The 5,000-nt window shown below is 29.0% G+C and overlaps 1 long non-coding RNA gene across 1 annotated transcript; it reads left to right on the forward strand.

Moving 5' to 3' along the window:
* Window positions 1-356: 356 nt before the first annotated feature.
* LOC124910741 lies at window positions 357-1,682 on the forward strand. The gene is made up of 6 exons (XR_007096453.1): window positions 357-466; window positions 612-696; window positions 779-862; window positions 960-1,059; window positions 1,145-1,243; window positions 1,329-1,682. It is a non-coding gene; the product is annotated as an uncharacterized LOC124910741 (long non-coding RNA).
* The last annotated feature ends 3,318 nt before the right edge of the window (window positions 1,683-5,000 follow it).

Raw genomic sequence — 5,000 nt, forward strand, 5'->3', positions numbered from 1 at the left:
GCATAACTTATTTAAGGTTTCATGTCACCTTCTTGGCTTGTAACTTTATTAGGAAATGAAACAGTTGCTACTGAACAGAATGTTTCTACTTTTATTGTAGAAATTGTTGAAATAAGTTCATGAAATTCGTGAAAGAAATAACGACTTTGAACATACAATGGCCAAAAATGTATATCGAACCTTGAACTTCTGTAAGATATTCATTTTAAATGAACCTTGAACTTGTGTGGGGTTTCAAAGAAAACTTTTTTCTTTAATGATTGGAATAGTTTCCGTCATTAACAATGCGACATTTCTGTTACTAAATTGCTTCTCTTACTGAAACTTAATTGATTCATATTCCACAAAACTACCATATGTGAATTTTAGTGACATATTCACTTGTCCAGGAAGTGAGCTCCATGCTTTTGGAGAAGCTGGTCGATGCAGGCATTGGAGACCGTCCTGTTGTTTTTGTGACTCACAGGTTTCTGATTTCATCTTTTTCTATTTTGGGTTTCTTTTACATTTTTATAATCTAGTTGCTCAAAACCTTTTATGGGCATAACTTCCTTTGATTATTAAACAATTTCATGTGATTTTGAGCACCCTTATCTCATTAACCATTGCAGCATGGGAGGGCTGGTTGTGAAGCAGATTCTATACCAAGCAAAAGTAGAGAACAAGGAAAACATTGTCAACAACACTGTTGGAGTTGTACGTTTCATTCTACAGAGAATACAAAATTTCCTTTCTCTTCTCTGCTTCACTCTGAAATGGGTAAATTTTTTTCTTTTAGATTTTCTACAGCTGCCCACATTTCGGTAGCAGACTAGCAGACATGCCCTGGAAAATGGGCCTTGTACTTCGTCCTGCTCCCACGGTTAGTATCTGAAAATTCTTTTACCATAAGAAAACCCCATGTTAATGATATGTTTTCATTTGTTATTAATGTTTTACCATTCTTGACCATTGGATAGATAGGAGAGCTAAGAAGTGGGTCACCTAGACTAATAGAACTTAATGATTTCATTCGCCCGCCTACACAAAAGGGGTCTGGAAGTTCTTAGTTTCTGTGAGGTAGACAAGCAGTTACAGATATTTTTAACGATGTAATTCTTATTGGTTCTATATAGTTTTTAACCAAATAACTGTTTCTTCACAGACCAAGGTAACTCCAATTGTTGAGGGTTATGGAGGTTGGGCCTTCCGAATGGAAATCGTAGCGATTGAGTCTGCATATCCAGGCTTCGGCCAGCTTGTGGTAAGTAATTAGATTAACAAATTTGGAAGGACAAAACATTCTTAATTAGTAGTAATTTGTTTGGCTGTGATCATATGGGAAACAGGTATTGGATTCGACGGATCATGTTAACTCGTGTAAGCCACTCAGCCGGAGTGATCCTTCTTATGCAGAGACACTTGAGTTCTTGAGGAACCTGAAAGCCCAGTACAGATCATATAGTAAGGAAACTAATCGCTGAAAAAAAAACTTACATTTTTTTTGGTAGGTGTAAATATGTTTAGGGTTAAAGTAATTTTTTGATGAGACAGAAAATTAAATGGGGATAAGTTTTGGGGTAGATAGAATAGAATGGCGCTGTAAATTACTTACTCCATAAGATTAAGATCAATCAGGTGTTAATTTCTTGTACAAAAGATTGTTACACATGAGTAAAAAAAGGATATGATTTAACTTTTTGTAACATTTTTTTAAAAGTTCATTATTTTGCAACACATTGGATAGGTTTGGTTTGATTGGAGGTTTGCATATTAATATCCATTTAACGGATCTGTCGTTTATTTTTGTTTTGTAAAATCTTCATCTTTTTGTTGTTGGTTGAATGTCAGTTTGATTTGACAGGTTATAAGAAATCGGTTTGGTTGGTTTATTCGTAAAATGATTAACAAAATAAAAAATATATACTTCATTTGAGTAAATTTGTTTATCAATCCTAAAATATAAAACATTTATTTAATTAAATAAAGTTAAACTACTGGGTAGGTAAATCAAAATGAATTAAAGAAAAAATACATATATAAAAAATAAATAATAAATGTTTGTTGGGTCAAGATTTGAACATTAACTAACAACAAAATTTAACCTATAATACTTTATCACTCTTAATTAGATAATATTTTAAAATATGTCAAAACATACAAATATTGGATTTTTATCTTTTAAACCGTCAACGTAATAAGTACAAAAAATAATAAATCGATCAAATTTGGTTAGCTCTATTTTTCATCAAATTCAATCCCTTAGTCAAAATTTTGTATAAAATTGAGATACCGTATGAATTTTATAAATTGTTGATATTACTATTATTTTTGTTATGTGAAATAACTATTCTCTATTTTCTTGCCTTCAAATTAACTTTGCAAAGCCAATAATGTCAGATTTCATTCATAATTTGTCTTGCTAAATATTATTATGATTATTATTTAATAATCTTTGACCTCTCTGATGCCGTTGGTTGCTTGAGGGGATATGTTCTTCATGGATTATATATCACACCTGTATTAATTAATGGCTGTTTGATTGATTGAGATTTTCATTAATTAAAGTCAAACTCATTTTTTTTTTCTTTGCTTGCCCAAGCTTCTATCAACCCAACTTGTTGCCCAAGCTTCAATAAGCTTTGTACTTAAAGATACCGTGTTCAAAATATATTATTATTATTTTTTAAACTTTATGAAATATTAAAATATAGAATTCGTTTAAATACAACTAAACAAAAATGACATTAGAAAAAAATTAAAATATAAGAAATATCATAACCACTTGCAACAAAAAAAATAAAAATAAAAAATTTAGCGTACACAAAAGTTTTTAAGAAGGACGATGAAGTCCCCCAATGAACCCTACGAACTTTCTAGAACGAATTATATGCATCAATGGAATACAATTACTATGATTATTTTCTAACCAATGTTCACCAAAAGATAATAATTATATAGTAACTCAACAATTTAAAACCGTTATATCTGCTGGCTCGATTTAAACCTCCCAACAACTATTGAGAAACTCAATCATCACCCACTGAATTCAAGTAATGCTCCAAAGAAGACTAAATACTCCCACCCCACGTCAATGCAGAAGAATATGAGATGTTGTTTCAACCTCCCTAAAGCATTTCCAAAAGTGATTAATCATGATACAATATTTTTTCATACATATGTGGTCCGTCAAAATCCCACTATAAATAAGCCAAAAAACGAGATCTTAGAAGAAATTTTGGACTCCCACAATACTTGTATGAAGCGAACTCAACATAAAAGTTATAATAATATCCCATATAAAAACAATTAATGTCTTGTCACATATGATCAGGGGCGGATGGAAAGGTTGGGATCCACCCCACGCATCCCAAACAGATGTTATATATAATATTATATATAATATATTAGTTGGGTAAACTCAACAAGTTCTTTAAGCTCATTAATTAAAAAAAAAGCCTAAACTAAATCTCAAACCAAATCTAATGAGCTTACTAATGAACATAATGTTATTGAACAAATAGAAAATCAATCCCGTGTAGAATTAAATTTAGGTAATATTATCAGTGATCCAAGATTAAGGAAATCAATTAAGAATTTTGATGTTGCTATTTAAGATCAAGCTCGAAGAGAATATGTTCTTCGAGGGCCATGTCAATTAAATGACCATTTATATCTAAAAACAACATTTGGTAATTAGGAAAGAAGTTTTTAAGCAAGTTGGTATAAAAATACACATGGTTATAATATAGCATATCAAAGATGCAACATTTTGTTTATGGTGTTACCTTTTCAAACATTTAAATAAAGTGTAGATAATGTCTTTATAAGAGATAGATTCAATAATTGGAAAAAAGCATTAGAAAGATTCAATATCCATATAGGAACTGTAAATAGTTGTCATAACAAAGCTAGAATATAATTTTTCAAGATCAAAGGCATACCGTGAGAAATATTTTATGGGCACATGGTTGTGATATAGAAATTAATTATCGCACTCGTTTAACAACCATGTTAGATGTGACACGCTTTATATTGGGAAATGATTACCTTTTCGAGTACATAATGAGCTGGAACGTACACTGGGGCTAAGATGGGCTTAAGTCCACCCTTAATTTTTTTTGTATCTATATATGTAATAATAATAAAAAAATCCAAACTCCATCCTTCTCATTCTTTTATATATATATAACTTAATTTCATATTATTAATTATCCTTCCATTTTATTTGGGATTTTATTAGACATAATTTTATTTCACTAATTTAATATATTATTAATTCTTTATCATTTAATTATTTTTATTTAAAACTTTTATATTTATTTTTTTAAGTTGAAAAGTGATAGAATATCATTTTTTTTTTCTAATTCTCTTCTCTAATATTCATATTCTTAATTTATGTAATGAACAGAAATAAGAAATAGAGAATAGTTGAAAACTTTAGAGATTAGGTTTTGAGAGTTAAAAAAAATAGTTGAGAACTTTGAAGATTAGATTTTGAGAAATTAGAAAAATTCACGCCCTCTATTTGAGAGATTTCTCATTATAAGCACTAACAAAATAAACAAACAAGTCCCTCAAGTTATGAGGTAAATACAAAATGAGAATAATAAAAACGGTAATAATAAAACAGTAATAATTCTTTACAAATATCATATTTTTTTAATTCTCTTCCATAATATCCATCTTCTTAATTTATGACTGATTTATTTTATGAGGTTGAAATAATATTACAAGTTAATATCATATATTTTTTTTTTCTATTTTTTTTTTATAATTTTCTTTATAATTGTTTAATAAAATATTTATTTAGTTTTAACGTTACAACTTTTACTACTACGGAGCAAACATTTTCAGCAATGAAAATGTGAAGACGGAACTTCGCAATAAAATAGAGAATGATTTTTTTGCCGACTCTTTACACTTTATATTGAACGAGATTTATCTAAGGATGTAAATATATATTTTATTATAGATGAATTTTATGTTTTAAAATACGATAGATTTTAACTTATTTAATT

Source organism: Impatiens glandulifera, chromosome 1 (genome assembly GCF_907164915.1).
Source record: "Impatiens glandulifera chromosome 1, dImpGla2.1, whole genome shotgun sequence".
Classification (NCBI taxonomy): domain Eukaryota; kingdom Viridiplantae; phylum Streptophyta; class Magnoliopsida; order Ericales; family Balsaminaceae; genus Impatiens; species Impatiens glandulifera.